Source organism: Mastigoproctus giganteus, chromosome 10, assembly GCF_048544385.1.
Source record: "Mastigoproctus giganteus isolate SK-2022 chromosome 10, ASM4854438v1, whole genome shotgun sequence".
NCBI classification, from domain to species: domain Eukaryota; kingdom Metazoa; phylum Arthropoda; class Arachnida; order Uropygi; family Thelyphonidae; genus Mastigoproctus; species Mastigoproctus giganteus.
Window position 1 is genome coordinate 7,401,884 of NC_143584.1, and position 16,533 is coordinate 7,418,416.

Here is a 16,533-nt window from a genome sequence, read left to right on the forward strand (position 1 = left end):
TGTTCTCATTAATTTCTTAGTAGCCTCCTTGGGCATTACTAATGCTTCCAATGTAATTCCGGTCGACATCGTCGCAACTTCTTCAGTTCTGGGTTTCTTTAAGCACTTAGGCTCCGCATCTTCTTCTAACACTGGTCTAGACAAAAAATCTGCGTTTAAATGCATTTTACCCGGCCGGTGGACCACATCAAACCGGTAATCCTGGATCATTAAGTTCCATCTCGTCAATCTGGGCGTGGGGTTTTTTAATTTCAATAAATAACTTAATGCTGAATTATCTGTGATGATCGTAAAATAATTCCCATACAAATACGGGCGGAACTGAGATATGGAGTACACCACAGCTAAACTTTCCTTTTCTACAGTGCTATAGGACTTTTCAGCCTGTTTTAAGAGTCGACTTACGTAAGCAATTGGATGTCTCTCCCCATCTTTTGTATTCTGCTCTAGAATTCCCGCGATGGAACTCTCACTAGCATCTGTGGCAAGGAAAAAAGGCTGGGAAGTCTGGGTAAATAAGGACCGGCTCTGTTATGAGGGCCATCTTCAATTTCTCAAAGGCGGACTGTGTTAACTCGTCCCACTTAAATGGGGTGTCCTTTTTTGTGAGATCGGTTAATGGCTTGGCCACCTTCGCATAGTCCTGGATAAACTTTCTATAGAATCCTGTCATTCCCAAGAATCTTCTCACCTGCTTCACACTCCTAGGATGAGCGCAATTTTCGATTGCTGAGATATTCTTTCGATCTGGTCGGATCCCTTCCGAGCTGACTCGATGGCCGAGGTATGTGATCTCTTCTTTTAAGAAATCACATTTGGATGGCTTAAGCTTTAGATCATACTGCCGCAAGCACTGGAACACCAGCTCCAACCGCTCTAAGTGTTCTGAGAACGTTCTACTGCAGACCACAACATCATCCAGGTACCAGAAAATGGACTGCGGTTTGAGACCTTGCAATACGATCGTCATGGCTCTCGAGAAACTAGCCGGGGCCCCCTGGAGGCCAAACGGGAGTTTTTCACATTCGAATAATCCTCTTCCTGTTGTAAATGCGGTTTTATGCTTATCAGCGGGATGCACTGGGATTTGCCAATATCCTGATTGCATATCAAGCGCCGAGAAGTAACGAGATCCAGAAAGGAGGTCCAGAATTTGTGAGATTAACGGAAGCGGAAAGCAATCTGTGACCGTTTTAGAATTTAATTTCCTAAAGTCAATGCACATTCTCATCGATCCATCCGATTTTTTAACCATAACAATCGGAGCACTATAGGGTGAAGTACTTGGAGAAATTATGCCTGCATCCAACAACTCGTCGATCTGTCGATCGACCTCGTTTTGCAAAGAATATGGTGTTCGATAAGCTCGTTGTGCAACTGGGGTATCATCTGTAAGTTTTATTCTATGATATAGAACTGTAGAATGACCTAATTGGGATGGAGAATTAGCAAAAACGTCTCTATATTTATGTAGCAATTGAGATAACTCCTGTCGCTGTGAATCAGTCAAATGATTCAGCTTGAAGTCACTAATCGACACTGGAGGCAGCTTTTTCCTGTTATCTTGTTTACCTGCAAAATTAACTTCATTCATTTTAATACATTCTATAACAGCAATTCCCATACGTTTTGGTAGATGTAATGGTTCATCAGAAACATTTGCCACTAGGACAGACACCCTTCTGTCCTGAGATACCTGATCAATTGAAGTCCTCACAGCTACATCGCTCCGGCCTAGATTATAATTCGGCTCTACAATTACTGATTGCCCTGGGAGAAACTTGGAATTACACTGAACTGTTAGTATAGATTCAGTATTAGGTGGTAGGATATGTTTAGAAGTTAGTTTTCCTACTGTGGGTTTTGTGTCACCTAGGATTTTCTCCCTAACTCCTATTTCTCTCATGCAAATACCAAGTGGTAAAGATTTTAAAATTCTTTTCCCAGAATCTATGACAAAAGAACGACGGCGTAAGATGTCTGAACCTAGGACAATTTCATATCTAGGGCTTAAGGTATCTGAGGCTACAAGAACATGTTCTGTAAATGTTTTTCCATCTAATGTTAAGTTTACAGTAATTTTCAAATGCAAGGGTACAACATTTCCCCCGATTCCACAAACAGTAACATCAGGTGGCCTTTGTTTCAAAAATCTGTCATTTTTAATTTTGTGAAAAATATCTGCACTAATTAAAGTTACTGAAGCCCCACTGTCAATTAAAAATGTTGTTGGGATACCCTGAATAAAGCCTGCCACTAAGGGTAATTCTGTATCGTTCTCAGCTGTGAAAACACCATGCTCTGCCCTATTATACTTACTATGTTTTGGAATCTGTTTGAAAGTTTTTGGTTGTCAACTCGATCTTCGACCAAATTGTCGGTCTGAAGCCACTCCCATGTGATTAATCTGCCTACGATTGAATACCCTAGGTTGTCTATACTCAGTATTATCCCTATATAACATTCCTCTAGGTCTAGCATAATAAGTATTCGATCCTATATTATTTTGAAAACGATTTCTTACCCTGTCATCAAAAGGCATCCTAACTTGTGGAGCGCTAGTGTAGTCATTTCTGGCTACTGTTGGTCTCCGATAGCCCTGCCGATAAGAGGCCTCTTGACTCGGGGTAAAGATACGTGGTCTCCCCGTAACATTTTCGCTCCTCTCTCTGTTTATATCTCTTTCCGACGGTCCTAACGCTCTGCTCTGTCTACCGTAATTCGACCCTACTTGACGGCGCGCAGCTTCTCTGTTTGTAAACAATACGCTGTGCGGAGCGCTCTCGGCAATTGGCCTCACAGCGGTGTCTCGCACATTAGGCAGATAACCCTGCTTATGCTGATTTTGTCTAATTTCTTGTAACTGTTGGTCAATTCCTGCTGCGAAATTCTGAAATTTGCTGGCTAAGGTAGACAAGTTTCTTTCTAAGCTATGTAAATTAGTGTTGTTCGTTGATAAAGCTTCTAGTGATTGTTGTAACGAATTTATTTGTTCTTGTTCGGGAGTTAAAATTCGATTGTTAGCAGTTTCGGCCAAATTTATAGTAACGTGTTTAGTTTGAGTTAATCTTTCATTTTGTTCCTCACGAGTTGAAATTTCTAGTGCTAGTTGATAAGTGGCTGGATTTTGGCTAAGAACTAAACGTTTCAATCTAGGGTTTAATCCGTTCAAAAATTGTGCTAATAATGTCTGATCTCTTAACGCAAGTATTTCTGGTGTTTCATTCTCAGTTTTAAAAGCAACCCTACACAAATTGTTTAAACGAGTGCCAAACTGAATGACTGTTTCGGAAGGTTCCTGCCTAGCAGAGCTAAATTTTTGTAATTGTGATATGAGTGGCTGTGAACGTTCAAAACGTGTTATAAATGCCTCCTTAAGTTTCTCATAATCCTTTTCTGATCTTAACTGCATCGAATGAGAGAGAAAATCATAGGCGGGGCCCTTCAGCCTACTCTTCACCACTGCTATTTTCTCTCTGCCAGACCAGTTTGCAATGCTTGCAGTTTCTTCCAGCGATTCGAAAAAGAACGAGGCCGATGGCCCTTCATCGTCCTTCCCAAAGTACATCGGAACTAAATTAAGAAAACCAGCAATTTGAGGCGGATGCACTCTTGCAGGTGTATCCTCATGTTGGATGGGAAATAAGGGTTCCGAAATTTCTAAATTTGCCCCGTCTAAACTTGGACTTTCCATTTTGCTGTGTAATATTTGTATGTTAAACGCTTATATTAATTAAGTTAATACCAATGCGCCTACCGTACAGTCCCAATTTTCCTCATAAATATACTTACCGTATCATGGCTAAGTGGGCATTTCAAACATTATCAATATTAAATTCAGCTTTCTAAAATTTATATATAGCGCGCAAAAGTTAAGAAGAAATAAAATTCAAACAAAGTCACAATATAAAGAAAGATAAGAAATGCAATAAATTTCATCAGCAACAAGCAGCAACTTTTAATTCTCTTCTATTTACCTTCTAAAAACATTTATAATATGTTTACATTACTAACTATTAAGTTTCTACTTTTCGTTCATGCCTATATTCCCAAGCCAAAGTGTATGCAGCTAACTGCTTTATAATATGTTGCTACTTTTTGCTCTGCATTATCAAACAACTATAATGATAATAATATTGATATTTTATCATCACTAAATAAAAGTAGTACAGTAAAATTCTCTCTGCCAAGAACTCAAAAACACCACCGTCAATTTCATCTTTCTGCTTATTAGTCCTGTAAGCTTAATCAGTTTCTCTTCGCTGCTCAAAACCATCCTGGGCTTAAGGCACCATGTCACCCGGCACACACACACACATATACTCGCTGCATATATATATACTCGTTACACTTACTTACTTAGGTTTTGTGTGTACTAGGGTGTGGCCACATCAGAACTAGTTAGTCTAGGCATAATCTATACTTTTTGTTCTAAGTGTAGTTATGTTGGTTCCGACACTTTTCTTTTGGTCTGCCATCTTAATTTGCTTTATTGTGTTCATCTCGCCTAATCTGGAATATCGTTCTGTTTTATCGTCTAGTGGTTTTTATAGGACAGTTTCGTATACCCTCAAGATGGGGAGGGAGAATGTTTCATCCCCTTTCCATCTCGCAGTTTGAACTTTAGCGTTGCATTTATCGAGTAATTAACTTGCTCGACACCGCAGTTACCTCCTAATCAGGTTTTAACATTTAGCTTTCAGTGGTTGCATGTGAGGTTTTGGCAGAGAATGAGAAACTCCTATAATGCGAAACATAATAAAATTTAATACATGAAAAAATAAATCTTACATAGATATAAGTTCATCAAATCATTACGATAATAATAAGATCATAGACTTTGGGATTATCATTCTTAAACACAGCAGTTATTAGTTACAAGATTATATGAGGCTAGAAAGAATCCATCTTTTCATCAGAAACTTACCAGTCTAAGAGATGGCTGGGCGGCGGCTCTTCCCTTCGTTCTCCGTGACTGGAACTTCTCTATTCTCTTCTCTCTGGACGCCGACCTCTCACTCTGCTTCGGCCTCCCCGTTCTGTTCCTCTCGACTCTTTCTCTGGACTCCGACTTCCCGTCCTCTCCGACTTCTCTGACTTCCGACCTTCCGTTTTCTCCGACTCTTCCCGTCCTCCGCTCTATTCTCTTCTGTCCTCTCCGACCTCTCATCTTCTGGGTCTCGAGGACCTGCTTTTATAGCTCTAGTTCTCCCTTATTGTTTATACATTTTCCTTTCTCTTAATGGAGAACTCCCACGTTATGGGACACTTAATCAAAGGAGTCACCATCATCCTCGATTACGCCATGTACCAAACATTCTGGCCAGACGTGTAGACACTTCACCAGCTCCTTATTAGGAAAATGAAGAGTCTCTAGCTTACATATTCACCGAGTTTATGATGCTCGGAGGAATCTACGATATCCGTTCACATGGGTGTGTGTGTGTATCTCTCTGATTCCCCCCCCCCCTTTCTGTCGTCATCATTTGCATGTCAAGCTAAGTGCATCTTTCTGTGTTTATAAAAACGTAACCCGTAGGTGGCTCCCAAGATAGCCGTCGCCGGCAAACAACTGCAGGCTTCTGTAGAGTTTAGATAGGCTTTGTTTTTACAGTTGCTGTGGCTAATTTCGCCATATTTTAAGTTATTATAACAGGTTCCAATTTAAAGATTTAAAGACATCTAACCTGCTTTAATACTCAGTTTTTAATAACTCTAAAATTGTCAATAAACGAGGTTTTGGATAATAACTAAGTAGGGGAATTATGAGAAATTAAAATTAATGTATTTATTATAGATTTAAAGGAAAAGGCGGAATTAGCACTGCAACACAACTATAAAATTAAAATCAAAGAGTGCGGAAAGAGGACTGACTACCACTATAAAACTGATTACAGGCTCCATCAGATCTCCTGATTTCTGGAACATTGTTCATTAGAGGATCCCACATCGAACCCTCAAAGCTTTTCTTTTCACTCTCTCCATAACAACTGCAATACGCTTCACTTGCTGACAGCTTTATTCCCTCCAGCGTGCTTCAAACAGTCCATAACCTGGATGCAGATCTCCAATTTATCTGTAATAGAAAGTATAGAAAAAAATAAATAAATAATTGCAAACATAACATTGAGAACAGAGGATTTACACCACCACGATCACCGGATGTTCGGTTGAAAATGTCATTATATGCTGTTTCTTTCTTTTTTTTCCCCTCCTAAATTTTTGTATAATTTCTAGTTTATTTTATACTTATGTAGTATTTTTATTTACTGTAATTTTTCATCTTTAATTATCTACCCCTATAAATTATACAATATAGAACCTTCAGTGCATCATTACTCTATCTTAAACTCAAAACCTTTACGCATAATATTTGACAAATTTATGCCAGAAACCTAGAGGCTCGGGATTTGGATGTGAGCCCTATAGCCTTGATTTAGTTCTTGTCTTTTCTCTTTTCTGAGTGTAAAACCCCTGGCCATTGGCCATGAAGGGTCGTGTTATTGCCCTGCAATAAAAATTTATTTTATGAAACCTTTTTGGCTGAGGAGACAAGATAGCTCAGCCAGCTTTACAAAAACGTACAAATCTATAAATTTTAAAGTTAATTTTAATTTTAATTAATTTTAAAGTTTTTAAAGATTTACTAGTAAAAACTCTTGAATCGTAAGAAGCCTCGTACATTCATTTTGCACCAGGCCTCCTGATTTTGAACTGCTTATAGTTATAGAAATGTTTTAGAAATTTATAATAAACAGATTAAATAATTTTTGGGAATTGTATATTATTTACACAGAAAAAGGAACTGTGTGAATGCTGCAATGACACGAAAAATAAACTTTGGTTTTTGTATCCAACATGCCCGGAACGTGATTTGTTATGACCCATTTATAATGCAGTTAATTTATAATACTAATTTCATAGAGGTAATCTAAAGGTTGAATGAACTGAAGTGCAATTTTTATTATCTTCATCAAATATCCTCTAGTCGCTTTGGGAGGCAATACCCAACGTCGGGAAAGATTTATCTTGAGTTACCATTGGCGAAAGATAAGGAAGTAATTAAGCCAATCAGTCATGTAATTCGAAGCCATATTTGCAGAAGCAGTAAAATAAAGTGAGAGGAATCTTTCCAAAGGGGCCTCTTTTTATTTTCACCCAATTTTAATTTATTATTGTAAGAACTGTTTATGTCTCATGATCGACTGATTGCTATAATTATACATACGTGTCTATCAACTGAGAATGTTGCTTTTTGATAGCATTTTCGTACTATATATCCTTCTTAAACCAGGATATCTAAAAATAATGCCTTTTAAAAATCTTTTGTTAATAGAATGTTGCAGATATCACTAATAGAATGTTTCAGATATCATTAATAGAATGTTGCAGATATCACTAATAGAATGTTTCAGATATCATTAATAGAATGTTGCAGATGTCACAATAGGATGTCCCACTTTAAAGAAAACCCTTTGAGTTTTTTTTTTAAAGTGGGACATCCTATTTCATTTGTGTAATTTTTCACATCCTATTTCACTTAAGTGCAGTATATTTATTTTTTTATGGAGTGGGGTTTTAATGGAAAAATCACAATCAAAAATGTCTTGTCGGAATGGGTCATCGGACGTGCATTTTTTTTCTTTAAGGTAGTATAAAAGTTGTTATTAATGTAGTCTGAATACATGTGGAGGGATGTCAACGCGTTACGGTTCTTATTACAGTGGTCGCCGTCCCCAGCAGTGGCGCATACAGAAATTTCGTTTGGGGGAGTGGCTCTTAACGTTCTACATTGGCATCACAGGACACAATTATATAACGTAAAACAAAATGTTCATGAGGGAGGCTTTAGCCTCCTGATTTCCCATTGGGTGCGCCTACAAACAGATTATTCTAGTATACAGCGGATTACAAATGTGTGCCAAATCACAACACTACAGGAATGTCGCTTGAACCAGCAATGGCCTCCCCGTATGACTCTGAATCCAACGTTATGGAAAATATTAGTGGAACCATGTGCTTATCCAGTGACTGTGTCCTATTATGGTTGTATAAGAGTTGTCATATTATGCATGAATAGTATGTGCGTAAATGTGACCAGTTGGATATCTTCCAAGATATTCTACTGGTCACACAGAATTGCGTAATGTGTGGAGGAGGTGTGATCAACTGTTCAGTTCCTATTTGCTACTCTGTCTCTGTAAGACGGACAAACAGAACTTAGGAATCAGTTGATCATCGAGGAGGTCAGTAGTTTCCTCTGCCAAGTATGTACTGTATTACATTTATGCCCGAGTAGATTGAGGGACTCTGTGAAAGGATCAAAATAAGATATTATTGTTATACTGTCTCCTTTACATATTATAATAATAATTATTATATTACTATTATATAATAATTATTATATTTCCTTAATGAGTTGTTATTATGTATCTTTTAGAAGCAGGTGAGATTTGTATTATTGACAACATCTGCGTGACACGTTAAGCCAACATGCCACCTCCGCCTGCGACTGCCCGGCTTCAAGTCGTCCAATGGCTCGCCATCTCAAAGAATCATCTAAACCAGTGCTTCTGAAACTATCTGTGGTGAAGGACCAGTTTCTCTTATTTCCAATCCTTCGTGGACTGACACTTTTGTAAATGCAAATCTTCGCGGACAACACTTTGAGTAGCTCTGATCTAAACGATGATGACTTGCCATCCTGAGTATTGGAGATGTGGCTCACTGAGCAAGCCAAAAAACGGAATGAAGTGATATGGTCGCAATTCATATTTTTATAGACATGAATAATTTGCATAATGTGCGGCTCTGTAAGGTGGTAGATCGATTTCTATTGGATACCCGAAATTTGCATGCCAGGGTGCCTATTATATCAAATATTCGCCTTCGGCGACACTTTTCACAATAAAATATTCATGAAAATTATTTTTCTTCATTTTGTCGAGCAGTGTAGATCTAAATTTTGTTATAGTAAATCTTGGTTTCAAGGAACAGAAATTGTCAAGTGTTATGAGGAAGTTTAAGGCTATGCGTATTGCAACTGCTTCAAGAGTCGTGTTGATTGGAACCATTTAGGAATTTGAGAATCTAGTACTGGTATTAGAATGGCTATATCATGCAAGGAAGCTGACTTGTACCGCATCTACCAAAAAGTAAATAAAAAAAAATAATATAATATGCTAATCGCTCATGATGTGGAAAACTTTCTTCGCTGGAGAAAAGCGGGAACTTTTTTTCCACCGAAGAACAAAAAAGTTCATCCATTTGTCTTTGAACTTAAAACTCTCCTTCTCGGCCACAGTGGAAGTTAATTTCTTCCCCGCCCCACAGTGGCTACAACACTGGAATAAATTACAGTGATCTACAACACACTTTGTGAGCGCCAGCCTTCTATTATATCCTAAGATTTGTATTTGTGCTCTTAGTTCTCCTTTCAGAGAAAATATTACTCCCTAAAGGGGATCAGTGGAATCAACTCAAATGATTAAGCCGTGTGTCAAGCTTATAATCCTCGCCTTCTAAGGTGAGATCTTCTTTTGAACCCTTTCTAGAATCTACGGTTTTACTCACTATCCTCCGCACCATGTGGAAAAGATCTGGGTTCGAATCCCGTAAATGAGGAACTTTTATGGGCTTTTTCACACCGAAGTTTATTTAGGCCGTCTTGGGTGAGGGTAGCAAGGTTTTATTTAATAATCAGCTATATACATTTAATTACAGATATATAATTACAGATTATATATCTGTATTTATCATTACAGATATATAATCAGCATATCTGTAATTGTCCTTAAAAATGTTTGCTACTAAGGGATTTTCTCTTGTATTCCTGCTTAGTCTCGCTCACAAGGAACCAGCAGTAATCCCCCGTTATTACAGGATCCCAGCGACCAGGGTACCGGTTTTCCATCGCGGAAATATCTTGATGAAAAAAACCGCTCCCCTTGCTCATTATTCGCATCTCCCAGATTTTCGGGGGAAAATTCGAGATGGGAGTGAAGAAAATGAATTTTCAACGACATTTGACAGCTCATGTTTTTGTAACATTGGAGTAAATTAGACACCAACATTTCATAGTTTTCTTTTTTCCTATTACCTAAAAAACCATGTACCACCGCCTTAAATGATCGCCAAGCTGCTAATTCAATCTCCTTTAACTGGAAAAACACATCGTCTTTCAGAAGTTTACTAATTTGGGGTCCTATGAAAATTCCTTCCTTAAGTTTGGCATATGTTAAATTAGGAAACACACCTCTCAAGTATGCAAACCTGTTACTTTCTTTATCTAGTCCCTTCACGAAATTTTTCATCAATCCAAGTTTGATATGTAGGGGTGGAAGAACCTTGTTTAATTGCACTAAAGGAATATATTTTACATTACATTGCCCTTGTATGTAATGTTGATCATTATGTTGATCACCACAACATAATGTGAGGGCGCCTCCGTAGCCAGGTGGGAAGGAGCAGCAGTGCGTAGCACACGCTTCTTGATTAGACCGGGGTTCGAGCCCGTCACCACCAAATACGGAGGATGCGGAAAGGTCAGCGAATGACCACCGCATATTCCCGGAGCAATATGGCCTTAGTTGCTAATGCTCCAAATAACTAACTAACTAACTAACAACATAATGTTCTTCTGTCGCATAGCTGTTCCACAAAAAAAAAAAAAAAAAAAAAAAAACCCAATATTTTGGGAAACCCCCCTGCAAACCAAAAACCAATAATATTATAATCCTGGTATTTTATAGCGTGTAGAACCTTAGACATGCTTTCATGACTTTCTTTAAGTTCAACTGAATGAAACACAGGAACTGATGGAATTTTGTTGCCATTATTAAGAAAAACTGCTTTTAAGCTTAATTTTGAGGCATCTATGAATAAACGCCATTCATCTGACTTATGCACTACATTCTTTCAGAAGTCCAGTAATGTCTTTGAAAAAACACATACTGTCCTCCGTAGCAAAATATTTCGAAAACTTTTCATATCTTTTTCTGAAATCTTTGTTCCTGTTGCGAGTATATGCCACTACTGTAACAGAACGCCTAGAACCTAACAGTTCAGCTTGTTCTTTCGGCAAATTTAAGTTTCGAACCAAATCATTCAATTCATCTTGTTTTGATAAAATGTACTTCACTACCTGGCGCCTCCGTAGCGAGGTGGGAAGGAGCAGCAGTGCGTAGCACACGCTTCTTGATTAGACTGGGGTTCGAGCCCGTCACCACCAAATACGGAGGATGCGGAAAGGTCAGGGAATGACCGGAGCAATATGGCCTTAGTTGCTAATGCTCTTAAAAACCAAATAACAAACAAACACTTCACTACCTGATCTTACTGGCTAATAGTCGATATCTTGTGAAGTGGAGACTTCCGGGGAGTCCTCAACTTGAACTATTATCTTCCCCACTACTGTTATCCTAAGTTTTGGGGGAAATTGGTACTGGTAAATCGTTACTGTGTGGAACGGGCTGAATTTCAGAAGGTATATTTGGACATATTATAGCGTGTTTGCTTTTTTTTTAGACATACCAGATATATTTGTCATTCAGAAGTAACAATCATTAATGTGATTAGATGGTTCTCGCCAAACCATAGGAACTGCAAAAGGTAACACTGAGTTTGCCATGTAACCGCTCCTAGCACTTGTCGTACAGGTAATACAACACTTGTGAGGCGCCCAAGGTTTGTCTTGATCACCAATTTCACATCCGAAATAAAAATAATACGAAAGTTTTGTAATGTCATAGATATTTTTCCTTTCAGTCGTTGGGGTAAACCGTCCACAAACATTACAAAAATTGTCTGGATGATTGATAGATACACTTCCTATGTGTCTGCTTATTCATTGTAGCACTAAATGAATTTCTGAAAATGTAAATTCAGTTTTGAACACAAATTCAATTTTTATCACTACACAGACGTGGAAACTTACTAGTTCTACTCGTGTGAAACACTGAAAGGAAAAATATTTGCGAATCGGCAGGTAGAGCCTGAAATTATTTTACTGCTACCACAAGGGTTGCGGGCCGCATTCACCTACTCTCGAGGGGCTGTTTATATTTGGAGCAGAGCCGTGCCGAGGGTGAGGCGAACGAGGCTCTTGCCTCAGGTTAAAAGCTGAAAGGGCTGCTAAAAGAAAGATTAATTAATTGCCAACGTTTTCGATTTTATGTTTTGATTAAAGAAATATTGTTTATTTTTAATTAAAATTATTCTAATTTGCGATATTTTGATTTTTTTGACGAAACATTTGTTTCAAGTATTATAATAATATTGTTATTATTTTTGAAATGAATGACGCATAAATAAATCTGTTGTATATTTATAATAAATACTGCTTATGGGAATAAAAATTACTTTAAACAGTTTTTATTTTATTTTTTTTGTTATCCTTTAATTTTTATTAAAACGTGTACCAAAATGTATTTTAAATAAATCATATTTTTTAATTATTTAATTTTATTATTATTTTTTTAGATATTTTAGGGGAGGGCGCAATTTTTCATTCTTGCCTCAGGTACTAAAATTGCTCGGCACGACTCTGATTTGGAGAGTAGATTTAAAATCCTGAGAACATGTCACGATCAGTTAATAGTTGGAAAACCTTGGCACAGCCTACAAAAATCCTCACCAAAAACGCTGTGTGCTCTCTTCAAATTGTAAATTGTTGCATTGGAATTTGAACCTAAGAACCATAGGTAGAAGTCTGATTGTGTTTATCACAAGAAAACGGAATCGAGGCCAGAATCGATTGCTAAAATTAAGATAAATAGCTTATATCTGTTAAAATAAACCAATATGCCATACACATTACTGGCTGGATTATGTGAAATTGGCATATTTTGGTAAAACGCAACTTCCTCTATATATTGTGATGTAAAACTATCGTGGTGATTTTAAAATTCTACACATAAAAATTTTTAAAAAACAACATTTAAGTTCTTGGAGGTAAAAATCGTGTTGGCTAGTGCCAACACGATCAATGAACACAAATTGTGTGAATTTCTGTCAAGAAGTGTGTACGCAATGGAATAGTGTTTATCTCCCACAAGTTGATTCAGTGGATGTGATGTTAAGATGAACTTTTGTATTGCAATTGACACGACTCTAGACGGAAATGTAGTGATGAGTAATGCAGTTTATATTTCATGTTTTCGTGTATACAAAGGGTACTAGGAAAGTTTTGCAATACAGCTTTGTTTATTTAATTTTTTCAAAGTAATTTCCTCTACATTCAATACACCTCTCTATCCTCCGAAACCAATCTTTAAACCAGTTCTGCCAAGTTTTACTAGGGAGTAAAGCACACTCGTTGTCCCAAGCCTGTAGAAGACTCTAGACGGAAATGTAGTGATGAGTAATGCAGTTTATATTTCATGTTTTCGTGTATACAAAGGGTACTAGGAAAGTTTTGCAATACAGCTTTGTTTATTTAATTTTTTCAAAGTAATTTCCTCTACATTCAATACACCTCTCTATCCTCCGAAACCAATCTTTAAACCAGTTCTGCCAAGTTTTACTAGGGAGTAAAGCACACTCGTTGTCCCAAGCCTGTAGAAGGTCCTCATCACTGGAAAACCGCCTCCCTTTTAGCTTCATTTTCACATGCGGGAACAGTGCAAAGTCGCAGGGAGCAAGGTCTGGACTGTAGGGAGGGTGCTCGAGAAGTTTCAGTCCTGTCGTGGTCAAATATTCGGTGCAGGCTTTGGCGCGGTGAGCTGCAGCATTATCGTGATGGAGGTACCAGGGTGCTCGAGAAGTTTCAGTCCTGTCGTGGTCAAATATTCGGTGCAGGCTTTGGCGCGGTGAGCTGCAGCATTATCGTGATGGAGGTACCAGGTGTCCATTCTTGACTTTGGCCGCAGGTTCTTCCTAGATCCAATGACTTTAGGCAGGCATTGTTCAGTATACCACTTAGCTGTGACTGTTTTCTGCGTGTAAAAACGACAAGTTCCACAATTCCACTCGATTTCAAAAATACAGCTATCATTTTCTTCTTCACAGATCGGGATTTTCTGACAATTACGGGTGTGTCGTCATCATCAAAGACCCAAACTTTGTTTTAAGCCTTGGTCGGCAGATCGTAATAGTACAGCCAAGTCTCGTCACCTGTCACCTGTCACGATGTTGTTCAAATACCGAGATTGTCCCTTATGAAACTTTTTTAACATCTCCAGGCACCAAGTCACACGTCGTGTCATCTGCTCTTCAGTCAGTTGATGCGGCACCCAGAGAGAACAAAGTTTCTTCACGTGCAAATGATCTTGCAGAATCGAACGAATTGCTGGTGCATTTAGGCCCAAAGTATCCTCTATCTGTTGGTAGGTCACTCGCCTGTTTTCGTCAAGCATTTTCCTCACAGCAGTAACGTTTTCCTCCGTAACTGACGTTCGTGGCCTTCCCGGCCTCTCAGAATCCTCCAGAGTGAAATTTCCCCTTTGGAATTCTCTATACCACCTGAATATCGTTGTACGGTGTGGGCAATCATCATCTAGTGCAAGAGTCATTTCTTCTAAGCACTGGTCTATGGTTAAACCACGCACGAAATTATACCGCAAAACTGTCCTTATCTCATTTCGTGACCACGATGCCATCGCAAGCACTTTACACTCTCACTACTTAATGAATAACTGAGCCCATCGACTTGGCGCGGCGGCTACTATGCACGTATGAACATGTCTCAACATGCAGCAACAAGCAGCTTCCTGTGATTCATTGTTGCGTCATATTGCAAAACTTTCCTAGTACCCTTTGTATTTAACCTTCCTTGTATATTTTAGACATTCTTTTATTCACATTTTATGGTAATCCCCTGGCATTTTCTGCCGTGAAGGGAATTTGCTACTTACCAATGTACACCTATGTTTTAAATTTGGTAGGACAAATAAAGATTTATAAAAGGTAGGCCGTCGTAGCCGAGTGGTCAGTGGCGTGGGTGTCTAAGTACACGTGCCTTGAGTGACCCGGGTTCAAATCTGTGACTGCTAAATACGGTGCTGTTTCTTGTATTCTGTCTACCTTGTGAGCTGCTCTGACCGTGTGGTCGTCCCGGAGTATAAACAAAAATTTATTTATTAAATGTTGTCCTGCCTTTTACATTTAAGAGTCATCGGCAGGCGTTAAAAACGTTTTAATTTTCAGATATTAATAAAATTCATGGTTAATAATATAACAATGTTTTTATTTTATTAATAATAATTTCATATCGGTTACTGAAAGTTTGGTCTGTGATGACTAAATTGGCTTTCCAACGATATACATTGTCCACAACGTCCACATTATCCCGTTTATTACGTGAGAAAATTTCCTTGATCACATGTTCATATTTTACACTATCCTGGAAAAACTACTGCAATTTTCAGAGGTTTGAATGATTTTCCTCTAGTATAGAGCTAAGATGAAGCTCCGTGCAAAATTTCATTAAATTTGGTCCAGTAGAGGATAAGTTATTGTTGCCATCATACAAGTTACAATAATGCTGAAGATGACGTCACTTCCGCAACGCTTTTCGCATGACGGGTTTTCGTTACAAAATGTTTGGAATAACGCGAGTAAAAACGTTTTTAACATCAATAGTTTTTGCAGAAAAACGGATTTAACTTCTTCGAAGAATAAGCAGGAGGCAGGGAGTTTGTGAGTTTTCTTGTTTTTAGGTTACCAGTGAAAGAATGTTTAATTTATTAAAATGATAAAACACCACCCAGGATGCGGGGGAGGAGTCCCTGAATTACAAGCCTATCGTTCCTCAGTAGAATTATAAAGATATAAACTTTTTTTCTGTATTTCAATCAAATTTCGTATCATTACTAGGTCTTTGACTAGCAGAATTATACAATTATTTGGTTTTTCTTTCGTCCACTTACGAAATTTTTATTCTATGTAAAGAGTGAACTAACAATGCTAGCATATATTTTTCTTCCCACTAATCATTCAATTGTTTCTTCGTTCCTAAAGCTACTTGATTCACCTTTCCTTTCTTTTCTTTGTTTTGGATAAGCAATTTCACAATACAGGACAAGTTCTATCACGATAGGTCCTCTTTAAATAATGAATGATGAACAATAAATAAAATTGTTTGCATCTCCCATTATAAAAAAATAAAATGGCTAAAAAAATAATTCTGAGTGGATAAGCGAGAATTTCAGACATTACGTGAGGCTGAATGAATTCAGTGTCAGATGAACGGGTTTTATCAGCGCCGGACCAATGTATTTCAGCGCCCTGGCAGAAAGGTTTTTCGGCGCCCTTTACTAAGGATATATACTGTATATATATATATTTTTTGTTTTTATTTATTTATTTCTTTTTGCCTCATTGTTCTTCTATTTTTGACGGCCCTTAAAGAATGGCGTCTCGGGAATGGGTTCTGTTAGCCCATACCTTATTCCGGAACTGGTTTTTATTCGCTTTCGTTGTAATGGTTAACGCTAAAAGTGCTGTTTGTACACTCCCTGTCGCCGTGTAGATACCTTGCATTATAATAGCTAACAAAATAAAAATAAAGAATAAAAATAAAAATATATAAACAAT